General features: G+C 35.5%; 1 protein-coding gene across 5 annotated transcripts in view; it reads left to right on the forward strand.

Moving 5' to 3' along the window:
• LOC145542362 (uncharacterized) overlaps positions 1-18,839 on the forward strand; it is a 144,224-nt gene that overhangs the window by 65,657 nt on the left and 59,728 nt on the right. The window contains exon 1 of one of the 5 annotated variants that reach the window (XR_014079806.1): positions 3,965-4,085. The exons of the other annotated variants lie outside the window; for them this stretch is intronic. The gene's annotated coding sequence lies outside the window, so the exon portion shown is untranslated. Of the gene's footprint in view, positions 1-3,964; positions 4,086-18,839 lie in introns of those variants that run through there. 5 annotated transcript variants of the gene reach the window in all.

Genomic DNA, 18,839 nt, shown 5'->3' on the forward strand with positions numbered 1-18,839 from the left:
TAAAACTCAATATTAAAAAAAAAAAGAAGAAGGAAAAAGCTAAGATAATGGCATCTAGTCCCATCTGGTCCCATCACTTGATGGTGAATAGAAAGGGAAAAAGCAGGAGCAGTGACAGATTTTATTTTCCTGGACTCCAAAATCACTGCAGATGGTGACTGTAGCCATGAAATTAAAAAGTGCCCGCTCCTTGGAAGAAAAGCTATGACAAACCTAGAGAGCATATTAGAAAGCAGAGACATCACTTTGCCGGCAAAGGTATGTATAGTCAAAGCTATGACATTTCCAGTAGTCATGTACAAATGTGAGAGCAGGACCATTAAGAAGGCTGAGTGCCAAAGAATTGATGCTTTCAAATTATGTTGCTGGAGAAGACTCTTGAGAGTCCCTTGGACAGCAAGGAGATCAAACCAGTAAATTCTAAATGAAATCAACCTGAATATTCATTTGAAAGATTGATGCTGAAGCTGAAGCTCCAATATTTCTGCCACCTGATGTGAAGAGTCAACTCACTGGAAAAGATGCTGATGCTTGGAAAGGTTGAAGGCAAAAGGAAAAGGGAATGGCAGAGGATGAGATGGTTAAATAACATCATCGACTTAATGGACATGAATTTGAGCAAACTTCAGGAGATAGTGAAGGACAAGGGACTCTGTCATGCTATAGTCCATAGGGCTGCAAAGAGTCAGACACAACTTAGCAACTGAATAACAACAAATGAAGGTAAAAAATGATAATATTATACACTGCACTTCACAAATAGATTATTATTGAAATGGTATAGTAAAAAAAAGCTAAAAGTCAGTATTTGTTTTATATCTGTTCTAATTATGTACCAAGAAAATTCATTTATTTAGAGGACTATACCTTTTACAGTCCTTTGTAAAGACTGAAGGCAAAAGGAGAAGAGGGAGACAGAGGATGAGATGGTTGGATGGCATCACTGATTCAATGGACATGAACTTGGCTGAATTCTGGGAGATGATGAGGGATGGGAATCCTGGTGTACTGCGGTTCATGGGGTCACAAAGAGCTGTACACCACTGAGGGACTGAACAACAACCTTTTACTGAATATATTCTACCTACTTTTGACAGTCTAAAAATAATTACTGCATGAGGCTTACCTCAAACCTTAAATATAAAGGACTAATTCAACACATAATTGTGAACTCGGTAAAATTTATCCTCATAACTCATTCATATTTCCTTTACCCTTCAGATTTCATTATCTGGATATACAGACATGTGTTTATTATCCCTACAGAAGTTCCACCATAACAATACAGTTAATTAAAGTACATTGTCTGGCAATTCTATATCTTTGGCCCAGAACTAATTAAATTTTTGACAGTTGCAGTTGAAAATTAGTTATCCTGTCTTATTATGTTGGATTTTTCATCACATTGCTTCAGGATGCAGCATGGAAGTAAGCCTCTGAGATGCTTCATAAATACTTTGGTAATATTTTACAAAATATTTTCTACCTTTAATATAACTTCCATATAAGTGTGCCATTGATTAGGGAAATGTCAAAGAAATGATCAGCTATAGCTCACATTCTACATTGAAGAAGAAATGGAAGCTCAGAATATCATTACCCAAGGATCAAAAACTAAATAAAAACTATTAAAGCCAGAATTAGAAATCCAGTTTCCATAATTTTAGTCTTATACTTTCTCTCCATGACTCTGTTTCTCTTCTACAACACCACCTCATCTGCCTAGTTGGACCAAAGAAAATGAGCAAATACCTTTAGTTCTCCTGGACAGGTTGTCTGCTGTCTGTTAGATATTCAGAACACAGTGGTTGCTAGATTCCGTCGAATTAACAAGACAGTTCTAAATGTGTACTAAGGATGTGCCTCATTCTGTAGGTTGCATTCAAAACCATTGCTTAATTGAGTGGTTATGGCAACCTTCCTAAATCATGGCAAATTATTAAGCAGCATGTGGTACAAGCAGGACCAGGAAGGCTCAGGTGTAATAAATGATTGTCCTTTGGAGAGTCATAAAAGGAAGTAATTCATTAGGGAAACAAAAGAAATTTTGTAGCAATTAAGCATATTGAAAATCTGTTGTACATAAAATCCCTTGCTTCTTGTCTGAATTAAAGCAAGAACTAAAGATCATTTTCCTCTAAAGTTTTCAAAACCGTGCTAATTCACTTAAAATAGAATTGTTCTTTGATTTATTATTTAAATTGTAGCATATAAATAGCAATTACTTTCCAGAAAGAATTTTAATTTTTCATCTTAAGTGTATTTATTTAATTCAGATTTTTATGCTTAAGTAAAATACAAAAATAAAACCCAAGCAAACCTAAAAAGCTCAAAACTTAAAAAATATGATATTATTTGTGTTTAGAAAAGTGTTACATAAGACAATGTTTCAAATCCAAGTAATTCTAGAAACAGAAGAATTTATAAAATGAATGAGTTATCAGGAACAAGTCAAATTACTGCACCAAAGATAATAAGCCAAGGATGAGACCTTGCTCTATAACTTTTCTTCAAACCCACACATATCTTGTCTGTCATCTTTCAGTTTGCATACACAATATTTGAAGCATGTTTTTTTTTCTTTTCACTATATATTAATTAAAAAAAAAAACTTTCATGGCTGATCATTATAAATGATATACCAAAATTCAAGCTGAATTTTTATTCTTCTATTATTTTAGCATTTTTCAATATTAGTGAATAAATTTCATTCAAAAGCATCTCTGTTAACGTTTGTTGGGTAAAAAAAAAGTGGATTGAGGGCAAAGCACAATTTAAAGGGAATCCCAAAATGAATAATAATTTAAATCTCCACAAGAAAAAGAAAGACCAAAAGTTTACATATTATATGCCCACATTAAAAAAAAAAAAAGTCTAACATCTGGGAGTGACAATTAGGCATTCAATTAAAGCAAATGAATGTCAAGAATTTCACATGAACTCTGTTAATCAGATTTGCTATTACATTATTTGAATAGGAGTCTTTTATTTCTCCACTTCATAAATAGTATCTCTTCAAGGATCTGCCGGCGGGTGAAAATAGGACGTAGAAGTTACATGACTCTGAAGATACAGATGCAGAAAGGGCGCATGCCTGAGAGGCTCTGCGCTCATCACCCATGCTTAGCGTACTGGGCTACAAGAAAGTAGGTTGTTTTGAGATGCACAAGTCTCACTTTTTTTTTCTGTAAATATGGATTTTTTTCCCCTACAAATTCTTTGGGAGTTAAAAAGTTAATTAAGACACAAATCTGGGAAGATTTATGAAAACTGGGCAACTTGGGTTGGTATTTAATATAAAACTGTAAAACATTAAAAGGAAGTACCATACTTCTATAAATACAGTGTATGTACTGAACTCACTAATATGAAAACCAGCAAGATGATTCAAAGAGTATTTCAAGACTTCCTATTTATAGAAAATGAGGAAAGAAAGTCAGAATAAAGTTGTTGAGTTAGACACAAAACAATGTAATATTCAATAGTCAGTAATACAATTATGTTTGTGGCTAACTCTTCTATGAGGAAGAATTCAATTGCATCTCTACCAAATAAAAATCTATAATTAATAAGAAACACAGAGTCTGGGCCTTAAACAGCAGAGCAGACGAAGGCCTTAAAAGTCAACTAAACAAAGCTCATTCCCTGAGATAAACAGTTCTAGTGTAACATTGAAAGACGTCTTATTTTGTATTTATGCTTAAATTTTTGATAATTTTTAACACAATTAATATTTAGAATGATGGTATTGTATGTCTGACAGATCATGTTTATCAGAGGAAACAGACCTATAGTTCATTGTTTGAGTTACAAATAGTAATCATGCAGCCATTAACTTGTGTTTTAAGAAAAGAATCCTATAAAACCACTCTAAGGCAAATCAACCAAAGGCATCCTACTTTCCAGTTTGAAGCAAAAGTATGTTTAACGGTTCTGAATCATGAAAATTCTAAATTACGTTCAAAGAACAGTGAGAGATTCAATGTAACTAAAGTTGAGAGAGTACTTGTCTGATTCTAGGAAGTTGGGCTAGAAGTGCAGAGGCCTTGCAGAGAAAACTAAGGACTGTGGACTCTTTTCTGAAGGTAATAGGGAGCCTGTGGGGGCTCACAAACCAGCAATGGTATCATCAGACTATTAGGGAAGATTCCGATAATTTCTTCTCACATACCACATATTTTCTTGCCATTTAAACTTTATTTTCTTTCTAGTTGATCAGCAGTGTTAATAACATGGATTTAGCTGTATAAAATGTTGATGTATGAGGACTGGGAGAGGGTGCAATAGGATCACTGCACATAGGCTAACTAGAGGCTTGATATGGGCGCAGAGGAAGTTAAAAATGTTCCTTCACTGTCAGTGTAAATCTGACAATGTGAGTCATCCTTTACCATTAACATGACTATAATCATTGGTGGGGGTGGGTAAGGAGATGCAGGTGGTAAGAAACTTTTTTTATTAAGATCTAATTCGCATGACAGAACTTACCACTTTAAAATACACCAGTTATAAAAAATAAAATAAAATAAAATAAAACACATCAGTTATATTCTTCATATGTTCACAAGATTCTGTAACATCATCACTAGCTAATCCTAAAATATTTTCATCAGCCCCCCAAAAAACTCCAAATCTAATAGCAGTTACTTCTCACTTCCCTCTCTAGCCCTTGGCAACTACTAATTAATTTTCTGTATCTACAGAGTTGCCTACAGTATCTGAATATTCTACATAAATCAATTCATATAATATAGGGCCTTTTACATCTGGTTTCTTTCCTTTATCACAAAGTTGTCAAGGTTCATCCTTGTAGCATGAGTCAGTATGTCATTCATTTTATGGCTGAAAAATGCGCCATTGACTAGACATATCACATTTTATTTATGAAATCACCAGGGATGAATATTTGGGTTGTTTCTACTATCTGGCTCTTATAAAGCTGCTATGAATGTTTGTGTACAAGCTTATCTGTAGACATATATTTTCAATTTTCTTGAGTATATGCCAAGGAATGGAACTTTTGGGTCAAATAGTAACCCTATATTTAACTGCCAAACTGTTCTAAAGTGGTTACATCATTTTACATTACTACCAACAATGTATGAGGGTTCCAATTTTTCCACATCCTTGCCATCACTTATTTTCCAACTTTTTTGATTACCACCACACTGTTGCGTCTAAAGGGTTGTCTTAATTTTGATTTGAATTTCCCTGATGCTTAATGACATGGAACATTTTTTCATGTGCTTCTTGGCCACATACCTTCTATGGAGAAACGTCTGTAAAAATCCTTCTTTGCTATCCCCATGGACTGTAGCCCACCAGGCTCCCATGTTCATGGAATTCTCCAGGCAAGAATACTACAGTGGGTAGCCATTCCCTTCTCTAGGGGATCTTCCCGACCCAGGGGTTGAACCCGGGTCTCCTGCATTGCAGGAAGATTCTTTACCATCTGAGCCACCAGGGAACACCATCTCTTTTCATTAATTGTGTGGTTTTTAAAAAATACTTGAGTAATAACAGTTTTATCTTCTGAATACTAGATTCTTATCAGATAAATGATTTCCAAGTATTTTTTCCCATTCTCTGTGTTGTCTTTTTAAAAATCATCTACATGACATTTTAAAGAGTGGTTTTAAGTTCATAGCAAAATTGAGAGGAAGGTATGGCTCTTTCCCAGACGTTCCCTGCCCCCACACATGCATAGATTCCATGACAATTGTTAATACCCTCCATCAGAGTTACAGGTAATGAACCTACACTGACACATAATCACCCAAAGTCTATAGTTCACATTATGGATCACTCTTAGCACTGTACTGGTTTGGCATGTATCAACCATTGCAATATTATGCAGAAATGTCTCACTGCCTTAAGAATCCTTTGTGCCCTGCCCAACCCTCCCTCTCCCTAGCACATAGCAGCTACTAATCTTTTTTCTGTCTCCATAATTTCACCTTTTCCAGAATGCCATAAAGTTGGAATTATACAAGATGTACAATAAACTTCTTTTCAGATTGATTTATTTCACCCAGTAATATGCATTTGAGGCTCTTGCATGTCTTTTCATAGCTTGATAGTGTATTCTTTTTCGTGGTGAATAATATTCTATTGACTGCTATACCACAGTTTATACATCCATTCACCTACTGAAGGCATCTTGATTGCTTTTAAGTTATGGCAATTATGGATACAGCTAATATAAATGTTGGTATGTATGTGTTTATGTGGACATAAGTTTCTCAACTCCTTTGAATAAACACCAAGGAGCATAATTGCTGGGTTATGTAAGAGTATGTTTAGTTTGTTTTATTTTTAATTTTTATTTTATATTGGAGAATAGTTGTGTTAGCTTCAGGTGTACAGCAAAGCGACTCAGTTATACATATACATGAATATATTCTTTTTCAAGTTATTTTCTGATTTATCATTACAGAATATTGAGCATCATTAGGTTATTATAGAATATTGAACATCATTCCCTGTGATATCCTGGTTCTTGCTGATTCAGTTCAGTTCAGTCACTCAGTCGTGTCTGACTATTTGCAACTGCATGGACTGAAGCACAGCAGCCTTCCCTGTCCATCACCAACTCCCAGAGTTTACTCAAACTCATGTCCATTGAGTCGGTGATGCCATCCAACCACCTCATCTTCTGTTGTCCCCTTCTCCTCTTGCCTTCAATCTTTCCCAGCATCAGGGTCTTTTCAAATGAGTCAGTTCTTCGCATGAGGTGGCCAAAGTATTGGAGTTTCAGCTTCAGCATCAGTCCTTCCAATGAATATTCAGAACTGATTTCCTTTAGGACTGACTGGTTGGACCTCCTTGCAGTCCAAGGGACTCTCAAGAGTCTCCTCCAACACCACAGTTCAAAAGCATCAATTCTTCGGTGTCTTTATAGTCCAACTCTCACATCCATACATGACTACTGGAAAAACCATTTGACTAGGTGCATCTTTGTTGACAAAGTACCTATTGGTTGGTTACTCTTGTTGGTTACCTATTTTAAAATACAGTAGTTTTACAGGCAAGCAGAAAACTGCTATCCATCCAAACTCGATGTACCACTTTTGCATTTTCAGCAGCAAAGAATGAGGGCTCCTGTTGCTCCACATTCTCATCAGCATTTGGTGTTTTCAGTGTTTCAATGGACATTTTAATAGGTGTGCAGTAATAGCTTACTGTTGCTTTAATTTGCATTTCCTCAGCAACATTTAATGTGGAACATCTTTTCACATGTTTATTTGCTGTCTGTATATATTCTTTGATAAGATGTCAGGCCCATTTTTTGGCTCATTTTTTAATTGGACTGCTTAGTTTTTTTTTAATTATTGAATCTTAAGAGGTGTATATTTAAGATAGCAATCCTATATCAAATATTTTATCTTTTGCAAATATTTTCTCCTAGGCTGTGGTTTGCCTTATTTGTCTTAACACTGTCTTTCACAGAAATGTTTAAGGAAGTTCAGCTTGTCAATTATATCTCTCATGGTTTTTTCCTTTGTGGTTGTGTCTAAAAAGTCATTACCAATGTCTGTGTTGTCTTTTTAATTTGTTCATAGTATCCTTTGAAGCAAAAACATTTTCAATGCTGAATTTCAATTTATCTATGTATTCTGTAGTTGCCTGTGGTTTATGCACCATATCTAAGAAAATATTAGCTTATCCAAGAAATGAGGGTATACACTTAGGTTTTCTTTTAAACGTGTGACAGTTTTAACATTTATACTTAAGTTAACGACTTTGAGTTACTTTTTATATGTGATATAAAGAATAAATCCAATTTCTATTTTTTTTGCTACTGGATATCTAGTTGTTTCAATACTGCTTGTTAAAAGTCTCTTCTGCATTGAATTATCAAGGCATCCTTGTTAAAAATTGACAATAAATACATGCTTTGTTTTCAGATTTTCAGTTCTATTCTATTCACACACACACACACACACATATATATATATATACATATATACATATATATACTCATTCCAGTCTCACACAGTCTAATTTCATTTTGTATTAAATTTTAGAATGGGTCATGTGATACCTCCATTTTTGTTCTTTTTAAAAGTTGTTTCAACTATTTCCCATCCCTTGCATTTTCATATGGATTTTAGTAGTGTCTTGCCAAGTTCTGCAAAAAAAAAGACAGCTGGGATTTTGACAGGGTTTGCATTTAATCTGTAATTCAATTTGGGGAGTCTTCCAATCATGAACATGTGAAATCTTTCCATTTTAAGTCTTCTTTAATTTCATATAATGATGTTCTGTAGTTTTCAATATACAAGTCTTGCACTTCTTTTGTTACATTTATTTCTAAGTATTTTATTTTTGATGCTATTGTAAATGAAATTGTTTTTTCAATTTCATTTTCAGGTTGTTTACTGTTATATATAGATATATAATTAATTATTATATATTATTTAGTATTCTTCAAACTTGCTGAACTTAATAACTAATAGTTTTTTTATTGGACTTTCATTAGTCCACTAGTATTTTATATATATATATATATGTATATATATATATATATACATATATATATATATATATATATATATAAGATCATATCATCTGCAAATAAGAGAGTTTTGCTTTTTCTTTTTCAACCTGGATGGGTTTTATTTGTTTTTAAACATATTTGATATCTCTCACTTATTTTTATTAAGTTATACTTGAATAAAATATTACATTAGCTTTAGGTGTACAATATTTTCAATATTTTTATACATTATAAAATAATCACCACAATAAGTCCAGTTACCATTCCCTGCCATACAAAGTTGTTACAATATTATTGACTATATTCTCTATGTATACATTATATCCCTGTGATTTATTTATTTTATAGCTGGAAATTCATACATTTTAATTCCCTTCATCTATTTAGTCTGTCCCCATATCCATCTCCCCTCTGGCAACCACCAGTTTCTTCTTTATCTATAAGTCTGTTTGTTTTGTGTTTTAGATTCTGCATATGAGTAAAATCATATGGTATTTGTCTTTCTCGGTCTTGACTTACTTTGCTTAGCATAAAGAATGCTTTTTATTTCTCATTCTTGCCTAATTAGCCCTGGCTAGAACCTCCACTACAATGTTGACTAGAAATGGTGAGAATAAACATCCTTATTTTGTTTCTAATCTTCATAGGAAAGCTTTCAGTCTTTCACCATTAAGTATGATGTTATCTGTGGGGTTTTTGTACAAAGGTTTTCCTGCTATCCCAAAGTAGAACATTCTTATGAAAGCTTTTGCAAGCTCAAATGGTGTAAAATGAAGACACAATTAGCAAAGGACACATCTTGCTAACAGATGCGTGAAGAAAATGAAGACAAGGCACAGCTCAAAGACACAGTTTAAAGCTATGGTACTGGATGCTAAGATGATGAGTGTAGTTCCCAGGGAATGAGCTTCGCAGTGCTACTCTTGATGCCCTAGATGCATGTGCCCTCTACGATGGCTTGTTGCAAAACAAATGCTGCTTTTGGCTTTTCGTCTTTTTTTCAGAAAAGTAAAAATCCTCTTCAGATTTCTTTTGGTTACTGAAAGCAAATACTAACCTAGGTCCTCAGTAAAAGTGAAATGTTACAAAGCAAACTTTAGAAAAAGTAGGGAATTCCTGTATATGCTTTATCAGGTTGCAAAATTTTATGTCTAGTTTGTCAGGTACTTTTTATCAGTAAAGGATACTGGATTATGTCAATGCCTCTTCTGTATCTACTGAGAGGATCATGTGGTTTTATCTTTTATTCTATTAATATTACCTTGATTGATTTTCATGTGTTAAACTGACCTTACATTCTGGAATAAATCCCACTCTGACATGGTGCAGAATACTTTTTATACACTACTGTATTCAGTTTGATAGTATTTTGCTAATGACTTTTTGGGTCTATATTTATAAAGAATATTGGCTTGTAGTTTTGTGTTATCTTTATCTAATTTTAGTATCATGGAAATATTAGTCTCATACAATGAATTTTGATGTATTCCTTTGTCTTTATTTTTTGTGGAAGTACTTGAAATGTATTGGTATTAATTCTTCTTTAATAGTTCTGTGGCTTTAATCAGTGAAGTAATCTGGTCTTAGACTTTGTGAGATGTTTTTGATTACTAATCTCTACTCATTACAGATATGATCATATTTTCTATATCTTTTTTCCAAGTAAAGAATACCAATATAGAGATAGAAATGATTAATGTGTGTGTGTGTGTGTGTGTGTGTGTGTGTGTGTGAAGCGTGTGCTTAGTTGCTCAGTCATGTCTGACTCTTTTGCAAGCCCATGGACTGTAGGCTGCCAGACTCCTCTCTCCATGGGATAATCCAGGCAAGAATACTGAAATGGGTAGCCATTTCCTTCTCCAGGGGATCTTCCTGACCCAGGGATCAAACCCAGGTCTCCTGCATTTCAGGCATATTCTTTACCATCTGAGCCACCAGGGCAGACTCACATGTGATATATATATATTATATATATAAACAACTTATTATTGACATCAAAAACACACTAAAATGAAAACTTCACTAAAAGGACTCAAAAATAGATTTGTGTAGGCAGAAGAATCAGTGAATTTAAAGATAGGTCAGTTGATATCAAAAGAGACACAGATAAATAGAGCAGTATTATGGACTCTATGGGAGAGGGCGAGGGCAGGATGATATGGGAGAATGGCATGGAAGCATGTAAATTATCATATGTGAAACGAATCGCCAGTCCAGGTTCAAAGCATGATACAGGGTGCTCGGGGCTGGTGTACTGGAATGACCCTGGGGGATGGAATGGGGAAGGAGGTGGGAGGGGGGTTCTCGAAGGGGAAAACATGTACATCCATGGTGGATTCATGTCAATGTATGGCAAAACAAATACAATATTGTAAAGTTAAAAAATATAAAATAAACTAATTAAAAAAAAAAGATAGGTCAGTTGAGATTATCTAGTCTGAAGAATAGTAAATAAAAAGAATAAAAATGAACATAATCCTAGAAAACTGTAAAATATCACCAAGCATATTAACATTTGCCTAGACAAAGTCCCAGCAGGAGAGAAGAGAAAGAAAGAGGCAGAGAGAATATTTGAAGAACTAATGATAGAAATCTACCCATATCTAATGAGAAACATTAATCTATATATCTCAAGAGCTCAACAAGCTCTAAGAAAGATAAAATAAAGGACGATCACACCTCAGTACATTACATTTTTTTGAAAGAGAAAAACAAATAGGGATTCTTTAAGGCAGCAAGAGAGATACAACTCCTCACAGACAAGGTATCCTCAGTATGATTCACATCTGATTTCTATCAGAAACCATGAAAGCGGGAAAGCTGAGGGATGAGATATTCAAAACACTAAAAGCAAAAGAAGGCCAGTGAAGAATCCTATATCCAGCAAAACTATCCTTCAAAACAAGGCATCATTCCCATACTTTTCTTTTGTTCTTTAAACATGGTTTCTTTTCATTCTTTTAACATATTTAAAATAGACAATTTGAAGTTTTTCTTTAATCAGTCTAATATCCGAGCTTCCTAAGGAACCTTTTCTATTGACTGCCTTTTTTTCATATTCTAGGCCAAATTTCTTATTTATTTGCACGTTTCATAAGTTCTTGCTGAAAATTGACATTTAAAAAAATAATGTAATGTGTGTGTGTGTTAGTTGCTCAGTCTCATGTCTGACTCTGCAACCACATGGACTGTAGCCTGCCAGGTTCCCCTGTCCATGGAATTCTCCAGGCAAGAATACTGGAGTGGGTTGTCATTTCCTTCTCCAAATGTAATGTGGGAACTATGGAAATCAGAATCTCCCCCTTCCCAGGGTTTGTTACTATTGCTGTTTGTTCTTTGGTGACTTTTCTGACTTAATCCTATAAAGTCTGTATTTTTTGTCATCTTTGGCCACTGAAATCTCTGCTCACTTAGGTTAGTTGTCAGCTTATAATTGGGCAGATACTTTCTCCAATGCCTAGAACCAATAAGTCTCCTTATCTTCGACAAAGGGCTCTGTGTACCTTTGTCACTGTGCCAGGCAGTTAGTTGAGAATTCTGCCTTAGCCTTCCCTTCCAACTTGTGCAGAACCCCAACATCAGCAGAGGGTAAGCTCTGAGGGCTTTTTAGGGTTTTTCCTAAGCATACACACAGTCCTGGACAACTTTTTAGATTACTAGGAATATCTTTGAGTTTCCCAAAATCCCTGTGGACATCTCATTTCCCAGCTTCTCCTTTTAAGCTTTTTGATCAGTCTATTGTCTGCTTCAACTGTTATTCATGATTCAGTTAGCTACAATCTTAACAATTTCCTGTAATTGTTTTCTACTAAAGCCCTATGGTAAAGACTTTTGACACCAGTGGAGCTCTGAGTAAGGTCAAATAAAGACAATCTTGCAAGTAGAGTGTCCTAGACAACCACTAGACAGATCAACTTTGAAAGAGCTCTGCCTATATTCTGCTTCTTGGATTGCAAAGAGATCCAATCAATCCATCCTAAAAGAGATCAATCCTGGGTGTTCATTGGAAGGACTGATGTTGAAGCTGAAACTCCAATACTTTGGCCACCTCATGCGAAGAGTTGACTCATTGGAAAAGACCCTGATGCTGGGTAGGATTGGAGGCAGGAGGAGAAGGGGACGACAGAGGATGAGATGGTTGGATAGCATCACCAACTCGATGGACATGGGTTTGGGTGGACTCCGGGAGTTGGTGATGGACAGAGAGGCCTGGCATGCTACAGTTCATGGGGTTGCAAAGAGTCGGACACAACTGAACGACTGAACTGAACTGAACTTTAATGGCTACCAGACTGTTGGCTTTTAGAATGTTGGGGCAGTTAGCTTTCAAGACTACCACTGAGCTGGGGAGTTGGATGAAAACAGCACAAGTTAGAATGACACAAAACTCACTGTTTTTACCATGATTCAGCCATCTTATTGACTAAACACTTCCTGAAGAGCTGAACTTCTTTGGTTTACTTTCAAAGTTTTGAGAAATTGATTCTGACCATTTTTGCCAGTTTTCTCATTGCTTTTTACAAAGGAGAGAATTTTCAGAACTTCTTGCTCTGTTACTTTTGCTGATGTCACCCGATGAGAGTTTTTTAAGAGCAAAAAAAGATAAATGATCAAGAAAGGTACAGGAAGAGGAAAATATAAGGAAGAAAAAATTGAGACTTCCAAGCAGTTTGTAATTGCATGAATGTAACTTCTCTGCACAAACATATTATAACTGCTTCTTAATCCCAATATTACTGGCAGAATTTCAAGCCCTGAATATGCTTACCCTAGGTAAAGATTGAAACTTTCCTGTTCTTGTTTCTCAAAGTGTAGCCACCATTCCAGTTAGGTGAGCCTCCTGCTCACGTCTCTACCTCTCTGACCCTTCCTCCTACCCACACCCATGATGCAGCTCATTGCTTCAGTCCCAGCCTCTGGCTGGAGACCACTGTTCTGGTGCCATCACTGCTCTCATGCAAAGCGAAAATATGGGCCTACCAGGTGATCTGTGAAAGAGTCAAAGCAGAGACAGATTACTGTCCTGTCCACAGTTGGGTGGCTGATTTCCAGCCCAGAGATTTTCTTCCCAATAGGGATAGAATAAAAGTTTTTTCCCATTTTTGTTCAGACTACACGGAGAAGAGGGTGACCATTAGAATCAAAGTCAGAAAGAACAAGTGGACCAAAGCTAAACTAGCCCTGATTCCATACTGCTCAATGAAGCCAGTGACAAGACAAAGTTGTAACCAATGGTATTATGAAATTCTGAGTCCTCTATCTAATAAGAAGGTGCCTGGAAGATTTTAGACCCTGCACATAGGAACAAGAAGCCAATGAGAAAGTATATATTTAAGAAGTGAAAGGAAGTATAGGTGTGAAGAGAAAGGAGCAAAATTAAATTTGGTTCAGTAGGTTTTATATGATTGTTGAGTCTGAGCTTTGAGCCAAGTACATCCATATAGTCAAAGCTATGGTTTTTCCAGTAGTCACATATGGTTGCAAGAGCTGGACCATAAAGAAGACTGAGTGCCAAAGAAATGATGCTTTTGAACTGTGGTGCTGGAGAAGACTCTTGAGAGTCCCTTGGACAGCAATGAGATCAAACCAGTCAATCCTAAAGGAAATCAGTCCTGAAATTCATTGGAAGGACTGATGCTGAAGCTGAAGCTCCATACTTTGGCCACCTGATGTGAAGAGACAACTCACTGGAAAAGACCCTGATGCTGGGAAAGATTGAGGGCAAGAGGAGAAGGGGACAACAGAGGATGAGATGGTTGGATGGCATCACTGACTCAATGGACATGAGTTTGAATGAACTCCAGGAGACAGTGAAGGACAGGGAAGCCTGGCATGCTGCAGTTCACGGGGTCGCATGAACTGAGTTGGACACAACTTAGAGACTGAACAACAACAAACCAAAAGATCTCTCTCTTAGTTGTCTGGTTCATGATGATAACTAGTTACAGTTTTGTTCAAATTGATAGTTTTACAAAACAGGATATATTAATTCAAATCACTTGGGCTAATTTGGTTGTTTCCAAAGTTTGCAGTTAAAAAAGAAATTATACCTTTTATAATAAAGCAGAGATGTCAAAATCTAAATGTCTTCAACTGACCATTCGCTACAATTTTGCTACTCAATCAACAATTCTCACTGCATTGGGCTTACCTGAGAACTGTCTATTCACATTCTTTCAAAACAATCCTTAATCTTAGTCATTTAAATACTAGGGAAATGACATTTAAATCGTCCTTATATAATAGCAGGGATTTTTCCTACTTCTTTTGATAGGTGGGTAAATATTCAATTAATACGTAATCAGGAAGTTCCTCTGATTTCATTGCAAAAAATAGACATTTATATGTACACAATTTGAAATTATCATAGAAAATGCTAATCACTCACTTAGCAGTTTAATTCTAAGATTATATAATGTTCACTTTTAAAAATACTAAGAGAAAATTAAATACTCAAATTGGAACAAATTTCTGATTTTAAACTTCTAAGGAAAACACACTTTTAGGGAAGTCTGAAAATTTGAATATTTCACTATCAATGAAAATGAACTATATTTTCATAAGCTCATGACAAACAGTTTATTAAGGAGGTAAAGTCTAGCAATTTCTAAAAATAAAAGGATAAAGACTTATCTGAAGAAGTCCATGTGGTTTGTAATGTGGTATTAGATCTTATTTTCCACGTATTAGGCAAAATATTCACAAATGCATTTTTATCTTTTCACTTGAAAATAAAAAATTGTTGGAGGCAATATGTTAATTTAATTGCACTTTTTTTTCTTGTTTCTGGCTAATCTTACATACTCAAAAAGGAAAACAGTTGTGATTATTCTTATGCTAAATTGATAATAACTTTAAATAAATCACTGGTATTACTTGAACATGGATTTTAATCTCTTGATTGAGAAAGACATTAAAACAGGTCTTTAGTCATCTAATGAGAGGAAACCAATTATCATAGTGAGTCACAGTATTGTATTCATTTAGAAAATATTCTGAACATAATAAACTAGGAAACTTATTTTGAGGCAGCATCTTGGAGGTATAATTTTTCATCAACCATAAATTATATAAATCACTCCTGATTGCAAATTTGGCCTCTTGTCATAAATTTGGTACAGTTGTTCAAAATTTTCCAGAACTAAAATAATCACTGTCTCCTTTGACGCCTGAAAAAATTCACAAACAGCTGGAAACTAGGTTGGAATGCAACACCAGCAATTAACAATTAAGATTTTAAAATAAATGATTTTGTATAGAAGACATCATTTACTACATAATTAATAGCTCTAATGCTATGTGCTATATATTCAAAGAGAGCAGAAAGGCGTTATGTTTCCTCAGAGAGCACCCAGTCCAAATACCAATAGGTTGCTTGACCATATAATATCCTCAGAGGCAGTTCCAAGCCAATAGAACTCACCAAAAGACCAGATGTTGCTACTAGAATGTTCCAAGGCTTGACATCTGGGTCTTGGCAAGCCCGAGAGATAGCCTTGGGTCTTGCATCTATTGCTAAAATAGGACATGAAAGTAAGTTCCACAGTACAGAGTCTAAATGATTCTGAAGAGATATACTGGGCTGAAAAATGATTCAAAGTATAACAGTAGCTTTAATAAGTTATTGGCTTATCTATACCAATTAAATGTACTGGGAGAATGTTAAAACAGTTTCAAGACTTGGAATAATAATTTTTCATTGACTTTAAGCATGTTCTAAATTAATTGTACCAATCAAAATATCTTCCAGTAACTGAGAATACACATACATACATCTTTCACTGTGAATAACAAGAGAAGGAGGACAGCCATAGTTTTATTTTTAGATTTCAGGTAGTTTTCGAGTGTTTTGAACTAGCCTTCATCCCATTTCTATGAAATTTAAGGTTTGACATGTAGAAGTCTATTAATTATGTAGAGCTACTAATTACATAGAATTGATGCTTTCAAACTGTGGTGCTGGAGAAGACTCTTGAGAGTCCCTTGGACAGCAAAGGGATCAAACCAGTCAATCCTAAAGGAGATCAACCCTGAATACTCATTGGAAGGACTGATGGTGAAGCTGAAGCTCCAATACTTTGGCCACCTGATGCGAAGAGCTGACTCACTGGAAAAGACCTTGATGCTGGGAAAGATTTAAGGTGGGAGGACAAGGGGATGACAGAAGATAAGATGGTTGGATAGCATCACCAACTCAATGGACAAGAGTTTGAGTAAACTCCAGGAGCTGGTGATGGACAGGGAGGCCTGGCATGCTGCAGTCCATGGGGTCACAAAGAGTCGGACATGATTGAGCGACTGAACTGATCTGAACTGAAAATGCATTATGATATAAATATTCAATCATTGGGGATGTTACACACAGTAGAATATCCTGTAGCATTAAAACATTTTAAGACTGTTTAATTGGCAGAGAAAAATGTCCATGATATTTTAAAGGTAGAAGACAAAACTATATAAATAACGGAAGCCCAACTTGAAAATAAACAGGTGTGTACTGACTCAAGGCTAGAACAAATACATAAAAGTACCAGCATTATTATGTCTGGATAGTTAATTATGGGTATTTTAAATTTTCCTCTTCATTAGTCAGCATTGTCAATGTATATTTTAAAATAGACAAATATGAATTAAATATTATAATATATTATAATTATATATAAATTTATATAATTATATAAATTATATGTTTATATATGATTATATTTTATATAATTATAATATATTATTATTATATTAGCAGAATGCATATGGTTTGAAAAGGCTGAAAATCAACTATAACATCTTTGAACATGAAACACTGCAAATTCTCTAGCTCCTCTTGGGAATGTCACTCATGTGTTGGGATTTCTTTTTTATACTGAGGATATGGCAACAAATTCCAAGAGGAATCTTGACAGTATTCAGTTCAGTTCAGTTCAGTTCAATTCTGTTGCTCAGCTGTGTCCAGCTCTTTGCCATCCCATGGACTGTAGCACACCAAGCCTCCCTGTCCATCACCAACTCCCAGAGTTTACTCAAACTCATGTCCATTGAGTCAGTGATGCCATCCAACCATCTCATCCTCTGTCATCCCCTTCTCCTCCCACCTTCAATCTTTCCCAGCATCAGGGTCTTTTCAAATGAGTCAGGTCTCCGCATCAGGTGGCCAAAGTATTGGAGTTTCAGCTTCAACATCAGTCCTTCCAATGAATATTCAGGACTGATCTCCTTTAGGATGGACTGGTTGGATCTCCTTGCAGTCCAAGGGATTCTCAAGAGTCTTCTCCAACACCACAGTTCAAAAGCATCAATTCTTCGGTGCTCAGCTTTCTTTATAGTCCAACTCTCACATCCATACATGACTACTGGAAAAACAATAGCCTTGACTAGATGGACCTTTGTTGGCAAAATAATGTCTCTGTTTTTTAATATGCAGTCTAGGTTGGTCATAACCTTCCTTCCAAGGAGTAAACGTCTTTTAATTTCATGGCTGCAATCACCATCTGCAGTGATTTTGGAGCCCCCAAAAATAAAGTCTGCCACTGTCTCCCCATCTATTTGCCATGAAATGATGGGACCAGATGCCATGATCTTAGTTTTCTGAATGTTGAATGTTAAGCCAATTTTTTACTTTCACTTTCATCAAGAGTTTCTTTAGTTCTTCTTCACTTTCTGCCATAAGGGTGGTATCGTCTGTGTATCTGAGGTTATTGATAATTTTCCCAGAAATCTTGATTCCAGCTTGTGCTTCATCCAGTCCAGCATTTCTCATGATGTACTCTGCATATAAGTTAAATAAGCAGGGTGACAATATACAGCCTTGACGTACTCCTTTTCCTATTTGGAACCAGTCTGTTCTTCCATGTCCAGTTCTAACTGTTGCTTTCTGACCTGAATACAGATTTCCTAAGAGGCATGTCAGGTGGTCTGGTATTCCCACCTTTTTCAGAGTTTCCCACAGTTTATTGTGCATGTGAAAAGAAAAAGAAAAATCAATTTTCAAACTAAAATAACATTTCAGAGTATAGCTAACAGTGCTGCATTATGAAACAATTTCAAAATAGAAAACAATTTTATGATGAAAAGTGACCTCATGATGAAGTCAGTTTATTTCTTTTTATGACTAAAATAGTCCATTGTATATACGTACCACAACTTCTTATCCATAAAAAGGAACACATTTGAGTCTGTTCTAGTGAAGAAGATGGAACTAGAGCCAATTATCCAGAGTGAAGTGAAGTAGGGGAAGAAAATCAAATAGCGTACATTAATGAAATGGCAACCCACTCCAGTGTTCTTGCCTGGAGAATCCCAGAGACAGGGAGAGCCTAGTGGGTTGCCGTCTATGGGGTCACAC

The sequence above is a fragment of the Giraffa tippelskirchi genome, chromosome 3, assembly GCF_054371585.1.
Source record: "Giraffa tippelskirchi isolate mGirTip1 chromosome 3, T2T-mGirTip1v1.2.pri, whole genome shotgun sequence".
In the NCBI taxonomy this organism is placed as follows: Eukaryota; Metazoa; Chordata; class Mammalia; order Artiodactyla; family Giraffidae; genus Giraffa; species Giraffa tippelskirchi.